This window comes from Callospermophilus lateralis, chromosome 14 (genome assembly GCF_048772815.1).
Source record: "Callospermophilus lateralis isolate mCalLat2 chromosome 14, mCalLat2.hap1, whole genome shotgun sequence".
NCBI lineage: Eukaryota > Metazoa > Chordata > Mammalia > Rodentia > Sciuridae > Callospermophilus > Callospermophilus lateralis.
This window is the reverse complement of record NC_135318.1, coordinates 50,683,986-50,696,916: the sequence shown is the minus strand read 5'-3', so window position 1 is coordinate 50,696,916 and position 12,931 is coordinate 50,683,986. Positions and strand designations below refer to the sequence as shown.

Sequence of the window (12,931 nt, the reverse complement as noted above, 5' to 3'; positions counted from 1 at the left end):
AATCAACAAGTAGATGAAAAAATGCTCACCATATCTAGCAGTCAGAGAAATGCAAATCAAAACCACCCTAAGATACCATCTCACTCCAGTAAGATTGGCAGCCATTATGAAGTCAAACAACAATAAGTGTTGGCGAGGATGTGGGGAAAAGGGTACACTTGTACACTGCTGGTGGGACTGCAAATTGTTGAGGCCAATTTGGAAAGCAGTATGGAGATTCCTGGGAAAGCTGGGAATGGATCCACCATTTGACCCAGCTAACGCCCTTCTCGGACTATTCCCTGAGGATCTTAAAAGAGCGTACTATAGGGATACTGCCACATCAATGATCATAGTGGCACAATTCACAATAGCTAGACTGTGGAACCAACCTAGATGCCCTTCAATAGATGAAAGGATAAAAAAAAAGTGGCATCTATACACAATGGAGTATTACGCAGCACTAAAAAATGACAAAATCATAGAATTTGCAGGGAAATGGATGGCATTAGAGCAGATTATGCTAAGCGAAGCTAGCCAATCCTTAAAAAACAAATGCCAAATGTCTTCTTTGATATAAAGAGAGCAACTAAGAACAGAACAGGGAGGAAGAGCATGAGGAAAAGATTAACATTAAACAAAGATGAGTGGGAGGAGAGAAAGGGAGAGAGAAGGGAAAGCATACGGAAATGGTAGGAGACCCTCAATGTTACACAAAATTACATATAAGAGGTTGTGAGGGGAAAGGGTGGGGAAACAAGGGAGAGAATTGAACAACAGCAGATGAGGTAGAGAGGGAAGATGGGAGGGGAGGGGAGGGAGGATAGTAGGGGATAGGAAAGGTAGCAGAATACAACGGTCACTAATATGCCATTATGTAAAAATGTGAGTGTGTAACTGATGTGATTCTGCAATTTGTATTTGGGGTAAAAATGGGAGTTCATAACCCAATTGAGTCAAATGTATGAAAGATGATATATCATGAGCTTTGTAATGTTTTGAACAACCAATAAAAAAAGAAAAAAAAAAGACAACTACAAAATATTTTTTAAAAAGTCCTTAAGTTTACCATCTCCTAACATCATTTCCATGAAAATATATTGCATTAATATAAATATAAAATGTTATCTCTGTTACAAGTCTACAATATTTATTATAAAAATGACACATGGTTGATAAACTTCATGCAGACTTGGAGGCCTACGAGTAAAATATAAATGTCTATTGAAAAACAAAGCTTATAGATTCCTTACACTATAACTCTTGGGCGTACTATAAGTACATCCCTTGGGAGATCTGATAGTTATGTGTACAAGGTATTATTAGATCCTATATCTTATAAGCCAGAGTGGCGCACACTGACCTACCTGGACTTGTCACTCACTTATGGCCCCGTGTACCTAATACCATAATACTAACATACTATCTATGTTTGCTGATCTACTCCTTTTTTAAAAAAGTTTTTATTTATTATTAAAATATTATATTATTTGCAGCACTGGGGATCAAACTCAGGGCTTTGCAAATGCTAGGCAAGCACCCTACTTATTGATATATACTCACAACCCCTGCTTTTGTTGCTATGATTTTGATTACTCCTGGTAATCTTTTTTTTTTTTTTAAAGTTCTGGGTTTAATTGGCTCTTTCTTTTCTAATTCTTCAAGCTACAAAATTAGGTTGCTGATTTGAGATATTTTTTGTTTTTTTATTTTAATTTTTTTGTTCCCATTGGAAAATGCTTTTTATTGAGAATCTACCAGCTGCACAATCTGCTTCTGACGTTAAGCTCCTTTTTTCCTTTACAATTTGATCTTTCTTAAATGATCCCATGAAGTTTCCTATCCTCCACATCCTGAAAGTAGCCAAACTTAAAGAAGTTATCCTCCTCCTTTAACAGCTTTATGATCATTTATTAATGTTACAAAAATATATCTTTACACATTGTGTATCCAAAATATAAACAAATCAGCATAATATTAATTGACGTTATACAGAATTTTATTAACTAGAATATGGCTTAATCTTTTAAATTAATACATCTCTTAATTTATGTAGAAAACAAAAAGTAGAGTTACAAATCATAGATTTTATAATTGCCCACATTTATTCCTTCTCTGAGATCTTCATTACTTCATACATCTTTTGAGTTATTATCTAGTAACATTCATTTTAAAATTTAGGATTTCCTTTAGCATTTCTTGCAAGGTAATTCTAAGGGAAACAAATTCCCTAATATTTGAAGAATAATTTTGCTGGATATAGGATTCTTTGATAATAGTTTTATAAAGAGCCACTTCTCTCTTGCTGCTTTCAAATTTTTTTGTGTGTGTTTTTCTTTCAAAGTTTAATTGTAACGAGTCTTGGTACAGATCTTTGATTTCATTTTGGAGTTCCTCAATATTAGATGTTCATACTTGTATCTTTAATCAAATTGGAGAAGATTTGGTCATTATTTCTCCAAATATTCTTTTTTTTTTTTTTTAAAAAAAAGAGAGAGTGAGAGAGACAGAGAGAGAGAGAGAGAATTTTTTAATATTTATTTTTTTAGTTTTCGGCGGACACAACATCGTTGTTTGTATGTGGTGCTGAGGATCGAACCCAGGCCACAGGCAAGCCAGGCGAGCGTGCTACCACTTGAGCCACATCCCCAGCCCTCCAAATATTCTTTCTATTCCTTTCCCCCGCCCCCCTCCTTCTAGGACTCCTCTCAACAATGTGTACTTTGGTCAGCTTGATGGTATCGCACAATTCCCTTAGGTTCCCTTTGTCTTTATTTATTTTTGGTGGTACTAGGGACTTAACCCCAGGGTCTCATGTAAGCTAAGCAAGCACTTTAACACTGAGCTATTTTCCATCCCTATTCACTTTTCTCCAATCTTTTTTCTTTCTGTTCCTCAAACTCAACAATTTTCATTTTTTTTATGTTCAAGTCTGCTCATTCTCTCTTGGGCCTATTCAAATCTGCCTTTGACTTTCTCTAGTAATGTTTAAAATTTCAGTTATTTTCCTTTCTAGTTTCAGAATTTCTCTTTAGTTTCTTTTTTAGGTTTTCTATTTCTTTGTTGACATTTCCACTTTGTTCATATATAATTTTCTATTAAAAAAAATTTTTTTTAAGTTGTAGATGGACACAATCATTTATGTATGTACGTATGTATATGTGGTGCTGAGGATCGAAACCCAGGGTCTCACACCTTCGAGGCAAGTGCTCTACCACTGAGCTACAGCCCTAGGCCCATACATCATTTTCTTGATACTTCATTTAGTCATTTGTGAATATTTAAGATTGCTGTTTTAAAGTCTTAGTCTAGTTGATCCACCATCAGATTCTTCTCAGGGACAATCCTTTTGGTTTACTTTTTCTTTTGAATGGGTCACTCTTTCCTGTTTCTTTCTATGTTTTGTGATTTCTTTTGTTGGAAACTGGATATCTGAAACTAATAATTAAATATAATAATTCATCATAATTCTGGAAATCAGATTGTCCCCCCCCCTCTGGAAATCAGAGTTTACCCCTTCAACCAGATATTTTTCTGTTCTTTGGGGTTTTGTTTTGTTCTGTTTTAATGGTTGTACACAGTATCTGTGTGAAGGATTATCCTGAAGTGTAAATGTAAAATCTTCTCAGGTCTTTTCTGTGCTTGTGCTTTCCTCTGGACATTTGCAGTGCTTATTTTCCCTATGTATGTACGTTCTTTTAAATGTTCTAATCTTCAATATCTGGCTCCCAAAAGAAGAAAAGAAGATAAATGAAGGGAAAAACAAAAGATATTTGCTCTTTAAATCTCCTGGAAATCACTTAAGCTAGAGGGGGAGTGATTCCAGAAATAGAGGGCTGTATCAGTTGGGGTTCTCTAGAGGAACAGAATCAACAGGAAGTATACTTATAAAAGGGGGTTTTACTAGGTTGGCTTACACGACCAGGAGTTGGATAGTCCACAATGGCTATATGTAGGCTGGAGAGCCAGAAGAACCAGCAGCAGCACAGTCCAAGAGGCTGAAGCCCCAGAACAAGGGATCAACAGTGTTATCCTAGTCCAAGACTGAGCTTCTGGAGAGTAAAGAAGAAAGAGCAAGAGTCTGATAACCACAGACAATTGCAGTAGCCATCAAGAACCCATTCAAGAAGAATGGAGCTTGCATCTGCTGCTGCTTCCTTGTTCTTTCAACTTTTATTCCATCTATGCTATCATCCTGTTGGACAGTGCTGCCCATGCTTAGGAGGGTCTCCATTTCAACTGGCTATCTCACATGCCAAACATTCCTAGACACGCCCTCATTGACACACCCATAAGCCCCCCAATCATCAACTTCTCTTAATCCAATCAAGCTGGCAATTCAAACTGACCATTACAAAGGTCTCTTTGTCTGCATCTTTATAATAAGCTGCAACATTCAGGGACCCTAGTACCCATTCTGATATGTATAGACATGGTCCTTATTTTCTATTCTGACTTTGACAAAGCTGTGGGGATGGGTAGCCACTGGTGATATTCATATTATGGGCTGTGCAATGAAGTAATGAAGTAAATATTTTTCTGATCTAGAAGCCTGAAGTCTTCCATTACCCATCAAATAGTAATAGGTTGATTACCTTCCAAGTAGGATAAAATCCTACACCAGATATATTTATTCACTTATTCATTATGTCTATCTGAAAGCATTGTGCCATTATTCACACATTTAAGTTTAAGTTTGTTTAATGGCATGCTTGTGCCATTATTCACACATTTAAGTTTAAGTTTGTTTAATGGCATGCTAAAGCCATGTGTTAATCTTACCAATACAGATTTAATTCAAAATAATCACATACTGTCAACATGTCACAGGAGTGAAACAATTATGAAAAATCTGACTGTTTTTAATTTGTGAAAATAATTCTTTAGTGGATTTTCTTACTTAAGAATTAAATAAGACTGTGAGCCATACAAATAAATTTCAGATTTTACAATACATTGTAAAATCATTGTCAGTGAATTTCTAAGAGTATGTGGAAAAATACAGAAATACTATAAACAAAATCTCAAGCACTTATTTATTAATTAATTATAGATGGTTATGCCAGGAGTTTGAGACTACAGTAAGGGAAAAAACCCAAAACAACAACAACAACAACAACAACGATGACAACAACAATAAAAACCCATAAAAGTCAAAATTCAAGAGAATGAATTTTAAGTCATAGAAAGCTCATAATCTAAATTTCGGTTTTCTATTTATAGATAATTTGTTTTACTCAAAAACTCTACAACACTTCATTTGTTTTACTCAAAAACTCTACAACACTTTTTTTCATCAATATCCAACCTATTTACAGAAAGAAGCAAGGCAGGCCAATGCACTAATCTTTTTTGGCTGCTATGTTACAATCAAATAAAAATAAATTAATTCTCCTGTAAAAAAATAATTTTTGTCCTATAAATTTAGTATAACTAAGCCACAGTTAGATTGCCATGAAGGAGAAGTTATTTTCATGTGGAAATATAGCATAAGAAAAGCACATAGCTTTGAGCCAAAAAGCATACGTGGACTCTGAATCATTGGATCTGAGTTTTATTCCTAGCTCTGCTACTTAGTTTTCCTTTAAAAATTAGAATAATAATTTAATATGTAATATGGGAAGCATCACAAAATAATAAAATAATACTTGGGAAATGATAGAATAATTTAGAACCTTAATTTACTTTTATTCATGCAAATAGTAGCTATTACTCTTCTATTTACTGGAAATATATCTTTCTTATTTTTCTTTTTAACTTTTAGTCATTTTAACTTTTATAGCTCATTTTGTCCATCTTTTCTTCAGTAGTATCTTTTGCTTCTATTGGTTTAGAAAGTTATTTTCTCCCTGGAGATCTAGTAAATATTAATTTATGCTTTTTTTCCCCCCTTTTTTTGAAGGGAGGGAGTACTGGGGATTGAATCCAGGGATGCTGTACCACTGAACTACAGTGATAGTCCTTTTTGTTTTTGTTCTGGCTTTGAGAGGTATTGCTAAGCTGAGGCTAGCCTCAAATTTGCAATCTTCCTGCCCCAGCCTTCCAAATCACTGGGATTCATGCATGTGCCATTGTGACCAGCTCTCTTCTTTTCCTTTAAAAATTAATTTCATTTTTAATTTAATACTTTAATGCCTTCACCTACCTAAAATATATTTTGGTGAATGAAATTTTGTGAATTAAAGTTCTAAATTATTACCCCAACATCATTTCCTGAATAGAATTTCATTGTTTTGTGGTGATTCTTCTCTTGTACATTAAATTATTATGAAACTGTGTAAGTGTGATTGATGCTTATTTCTGAGCTAGATATTCTCCTTCAGTGACCTACCATTTTTTACCAGCATAGTGCTATTTTATAATCTGGTATTTTAGCAGCTTGTAGGGCTGAGCAAACCTAATCATCTTCTTTTTTTTTAATATTTAAAAAAATTATTCCTAAACATTTATTTTTTTTTTAAATACTGAATCATTTTGATACCATCCCCCCAAAATTCCTGTTTGCATTCTGCTTTTAATTACATAAAATCTGTAAAGTAGGGAAGATGGGGACTTTCTCAATATTTAGTAATTTTGTTTAAATAAAATGATATAGATAAAATGCCAACAACAACTCAGGTAGTGTGCTTATTCAATATATTCTTTTAAAAAGAAGCAAGTATTAGAGTTAAGTAAAAATTAAAATGGGGAAAACCAAAATCTATGTAAAATGACATGCATTTTATTAACACCTGTTTTACCTATAACTCTATATACTATTTATTAAATGTATTTTAGTGTGTTGCCTATGCTACTAGTTTATAAATTGGTAAAATTAAATGGAGATATTCATTTTTACAAAACAACTTTATCATGGGATTGCTATTCTGGTGCATGTGTAAAATAAAACTGGAGTTCAGATATTAATTTTAAAAAGTATACATCAAAAGTGGTTTATAAAATAAAGAACCATTATAGCAAAACTGGAGTTCAGATATTAATTTTAAAAAGTATACATCAAAAGTGGTTTATAAAATAAAGAACCATTATAGCAAAAGGATGTCTTATAAAAAAGAAGACCTGTTGTTTGGGGGCAGGGTACCAGGGATTCAACTCAGAGGCACTTAATCACTGAGCCACATCCCCAGCCCTGTTTTGTACATTTTATTTAGAGACAAGGTCTCATTGAGTTGCTTAGAGCCTTGCTTTTGCTGAGGCCAGCTTTGAACTTGTAATCCTCCTGTGTCAGCCTCCCAAGCTGCTGGAATTACAGGTCTGCACCCTCATGCCTGGCAAGAAGATCTTTTTATATAATAACAATGTGATTTTAAGAAGATCCATACATGCATGGGCCATATAAAAATATTAATGAAAGAGAAATACTGAACCAGAAATGTTAATCATAGGGGAAAGCATATTTTTAGATATTTCTGAGAGAAATATTTGATGTAGGTACTGATCAATAGAATATGATAAATCACATATCAAGATAATATCTAAGATAATACTTGGGACAATTTTATTCAGCTTTTCTACAAATTTTGGCCTTTGTTGGGCAAGGCTGAATCAAATTCAATTATGGATGTATTCTAGTCTAAGTTAGCAATGTAGCATAGGTGATATGGCATTAGGAAGCTGATGTGGGCTTACCTTTTCAAGTTAAATTCTGTTCTTAAATTTTAAAGAGATTATTTATCAGAGTATAATTTATTCACCCAATTAATATGTATAATTTAATGAATTGTTCAAATACATACAATCATGAAACCAACTATATTTTAATTACTTCACTTCTCTAGTAATTAGCTCCTTATTTCCACCTTTTCCCTGACCCCATTTTAGTCCTTTTGCTGATGAATATTTAGATTATTATAGTCAATGAACATGATTTGTCTAATGAATTTCCCAACATTGATCCTTTGAGGAGATAATAGATTTAAAAATAAAGCCTGAGTTGATATAGTGCAAGTTAATTCAGTATAACATTTGGTTTATCTTTATGGAACACATTCAATATTTTGAAGAAAAAAAATGAGAAAAATTAAATAACTAATAAGCTGGTTTCACAGATTTCCTGTTTATCCCCTAAGAATACCCCCTTACAAACCAAAATATCAATGAAACATAATAATTTATCATTTTCATAGATTTATTAGGCAGAAAGGGCCTTTGAAAGATCATCTCTGACTAATCTCTTACCACTGTGCTTGAATATATTGATATTTTAGTTTCATGTTTTTTAGAAAAATTGAAATGTCTAAAAATGTTGAGACAACTGTAGTAATTGTACCATTTAAATAATAACTTTTTCAAGTGAATTGATTTTGAGATTTCTATTGTTTTGCCTTTAGATAATTGATAAGAGCATAATATTTTCCCACTGACTGTATAATTCAGAAATAATAATTTACACAATAGCTGTCTGTTTAATAGAGATTTTAAAATGCTTCAGCTACACTCTTCTATCTATACCAACAAACTATCTTGATTAAAAGGGGCTGACACTCGCTTTTTAGGAATTGTCATATAGCCCAAATTAGATTATTATTATCTTTTTTCATGTAAAAAGAGGATAAAAACATGTCACAAAAATCTATTTTACTTCTTTTTTTCAGTCCTGTAATTCTCATGAGCAATTTTGATTTATTTGCTATTGAAATCATTTACCTAGGAAAGTCATACGTAATGTTCAGGTTACAAATTAAGTGTTGGGTGGTTATGCTTTACTACACAACAAGTAAAAGCTTGTAATGAAAAATAGAAGCATAAAAGCATGGCGAGTCTCACTTATACTGCAATGTTTTTAAAGAAAAACATTTTCCCTGCCTTGGGTAAAATATAAAAATAGTTCATAGCTACAAAATTTTGTATTAATGCTTACTGTGACATACTACTTAATTGAAAGTCTTAATTAAATATGCCCCACCAAAAAACCTCACCAAATTGCATTTGCCACCAAATGACTAACAAGTACACAACAGTTGGAAACTGTCAAAATATTTTACAGCTCAATTGTAATTACCAACCAAGTCTAAACATGCCCTGGGTGGGCGTTAGCCACATTTTGGGGGATGCAAAACATAAGCAGCAGTCACTTTTTGGTGGTCTCTCATTTATACATTTATAATTCCTGAATAACTCCAAAGATTTTAAAGTCTTCAGTTTTAAAAAAAAATCAAAACATCAATGAAATATAATATTTTATCATTTTCATAGATTCACTAGCAGAAAGGGCCTTTAAAAGATCATCTCTGACTAATCTCTTACCATTATGCGTGAATATTGATATTTTGGTTATTTGTCTTTGAAAACATATTAAATTATCTTAAGATATAAATGTTTTCTGTTATCCTTATCACAATAGATGCAGCCAAAAATAAATGGGAAGGTGTGATTAGGGTAAAGTGTCAATATGGAAGTACAGCTGGTGAGTTTCCAGAGGAGAGAAATACAGACATCGTTTGCCATTTGAAGTAGGACAGCATCCAGCCACGTTTCCCCTCCTCACCAGAAAGTGTACAGCTTGAGGCTTTGTGATTGGCCAATAGAAAAGTGGGTTAATTACTACCAACCACAAGCACAGGTAAATAATACTTTCACTAGGTAACACATACATCTATTAGTCTTACTATCAGTTTGAGGACAGAGAAGATTTTTGTTGACATTTCAGCTAGTAAATTTCTATTCCACCATGTCAATTCCTTGGAGTTAAAAACCTACTAATAATTTTTATTTGTATTTTAACTTAGGCTAGAAGATTCTGTTTTCAGGTTCTTAAAGTGTGTAGATATAGAGTTCTTATAGGTGACAGACTTTTTTGCAAGAAAATACTACACTGGAAGTATTTCTGTAGCAAATGCTATGTGTTAGACAATCCAACATTTGTTTTCATGCCTGCTTCTTCTAAGGAAGTAGGTAAATCTTGGTACTGCATTCACTTTTCCTGACTTAACTCATAGGCAAGCATGTGTAGCAAAGCTTTGTGCTATAGTTCTAGCCAGGGTGGGTAGAAGTTCATGCAAATTAGAAAAGTCAAATAAATGGATGCTGTGTTTTAAGCTTATGTTTAATGCAACAGAGCTTGAAAATTTATTAATGTTTTCAGATTCCACATTGCAACAAAACATTTAAGATGGAGTTGGAGAATATAATGTTAAGTGAAGTTAGCCAATCCCAAAAAACCAAATGCCAAATGTTTTTCTCTGATATAAGGAGGCTGATTCATATTAGGATTGGGAAGGGGAACATGGGAGGATTAGATGAACTCTAGATAGGGCAAAGAAGTGGGAGGGGAAGGGAGGAGGTATGGGGGTAAAAAGATGGTGGAATGAGACAAATATCGTTACCCTAAGTATATTATGAAGACACAAATGGTGTGAATATACTTTTATGCATCCAGAGATATGAAAAATTGTGCTCTATATGTGTAATATGAATTACAATGCATTCTGCTGTCACATATAACAAATTAGAATAAAAAATAAATTAAAAAAAATACCACTACTTGTGAGTTTAATATCAAAGGAGAATATTGACAACTGTCTGATAAAGATAAATGTTAATACCTCCTCTTCTTTATTTTTAAATTTAAAAATATTTTTATTGTATTATAATTATATATAATAGTAGACTTCATTGTGACATATTTATACTTACACATAGCATAATCTGATCTATTTCATTCCACCATACCTCCCGCTTTATATCCTCTACTCTACTGGACTTCAGGAGATCCTATTCTTTTCCTTTTACCTCTCTAGCTCTATGTACAACCCTTGATTTTCTGAGTTGCTTATTTCGCTTAGCATGATGTTCTCTAGTTCTATCCATTTTCCTGCAAATGATATAATTTTGATCTTATGAAGCCTCCTGTCTTCACTTACCCTTTAATAGTGGTGTTATATAAGGGCAAGGTTTTTAAAAAAGGTCAAATAAATTGGCACCTCCCTCTTTTTAACAGGATACTTTCCATTCTCTATTTGACACATCCCTCCAGATAGTATGAATGAAAGTACTCATGTTAAACTGCATATAAAATATTAGTAAAGATTAATTTATTTATTAATTTTAGAGTAAAATATGCACATATAAGTTTGAATCCTATATTCTTTCTACTTCAAATTTATTCTCCTGAGCACTCCTTCAGGGTCAGATATTCTACTTTGGCTCCATTTTAAATAATACAAAGGGATAGATATGTCTAATAAAAATACTTAGGACAATCATGTGATTTACTATTATCTGTATTTTAGAGACATAAACAATGTCTGAAAGATAATTATAGGTGATTTTTATAATCACTATAAAGTTTCAAGTGGGGTATATTTTTACAGAATAAAAGTGTTTTTAAGACTGGGACTGTGGCTCACTGGGAGTGTGCTCACCTCATATCTGTGAGGCACTGGGTTTGATCCTCAGCACCACATAAAAATAAATAAATAAATAAAATAAGGCACTGTGTCTGTCTATAACTTAAAAAAAAGTGTTTTTATTCTATTTGTCAATGTGTATTAAATACACACATACACACACATATTTAAACTATACTGTGCTAATTGCTTAAAGAAACAATATTCAAAATTTTATATGTGAATTTTCATGGATTAATAATGCTCCATGTTTATATGCTGTGCTTCACTATAATGAACTTAATATACAGTGACCTTAGAAAAAGTCACTTTATAGAGAGAGAAGATGGGAGGGGAGGGGAGGGGGGATAGTAGAGGATAGGAAAGGTAGCAGAATACAACAGTTACTATTATGGTATTATGTAAAAATGTGGATGTGTAACCCATGTGATTCTGCAATCTGTACTTGGGGTAAAAAAGGGAGTTCATAACTCACTTGAAGCTAATGTATGCTAATGTATGAAATATGATATGTCAAGAGCTTTGTAGGGTTTTGAACAACCAATAAAAAAAAAAAAAAAAAAAGAAAAAGTCACTTTAATTCCTATAATATTTTTTTAAATGAACAAAACCATCTCTTAACACGACCTTAATTGTTAGTTAATGGGTCACCTACACATCTTTATAAACTCATTATATATTTTTCCTATGAAATGGTATCAAATAAGCAAAGGTAAATAAGAAAATGGTCCTTGGCACTGAAGAATTCATAAACAACTACTGTGATACAAGTGATAAAGGTGATAAAGTAGGTTCCTACACAGAACTACAGGATTACAGAGTAGAAAATGATGTCAACAAATGCCTTCTTCCAAATGTCATTTAAAGGATCACCTAGTCATCTCCAAATCTATGCATATATACATAATAAAACCCTAAACTTTGCATCTACAAATGGTTGTCTGGCTTAATCTGAATATTTCCAAAGTACCATAAACAAATAAGTCTAAGCTCCTAAAAGTATCAGGTCTGGGATTAGAATCAGTGTCTAAGGATAAAAATAGATGGCAGAGAACACAAGTTCTAGAAGTTTTTGGTTTCAAGACCTTTACACTCTTAAAAATTGTTGAAGACTCCAAAGAGCTTTTGTTTGCTTATTGATATTTACTATATTAGATATTAAAACTTAGAAAATTAAGAAATTAATTCATCTTAAGATAATAATAAACTTTACATGTTATATAAATATATTTACTATATTTGAAAAGGAAACTTAGATAACTGGAAAAAGTTATCAATACATTTTAAAACAAATAACATGTTACATAAATAACACATTTCTATGAAAACAGCCATATTTTGCAAAGGAAAAATGAAGAGTGAGAGTTTTACTTTCTTACAAATCTCTTTATGGGCTGGCTTAATAGAAGACAGCTGGATTTTCATAAGTATTCCTGTTTTCAATCTGCTGTGATAAATTATTTTGGTTGAAATAAATGAATAAAATCTAGCACACAGAAATATGGAAATATAGTTGAAAAAAGTAACTTTTCAAAGTCTTTTTAGACAATGGTGGACATTCGTTCATACTATACTAAATCTCACAAGTGGTCTTTTTTTTTTTT

The 12,931-nt window shown here is 32.6% G+C and overlaps 1 protein-coding gene across 4 annotated transcripts in view; it reads right to left on the bottom strand.

The window, feature by feature from the left end:
* The window catches only part of Ehbp1 (EH domain binding protein 1), a 312,370-nt gene that overhangs the window by 114,693 nt on the left and 184,746 nt on the right, over positions 1-12,931 (bottom strand). The gene's annotated exons all lie outside the window — the stretch shown is intronic.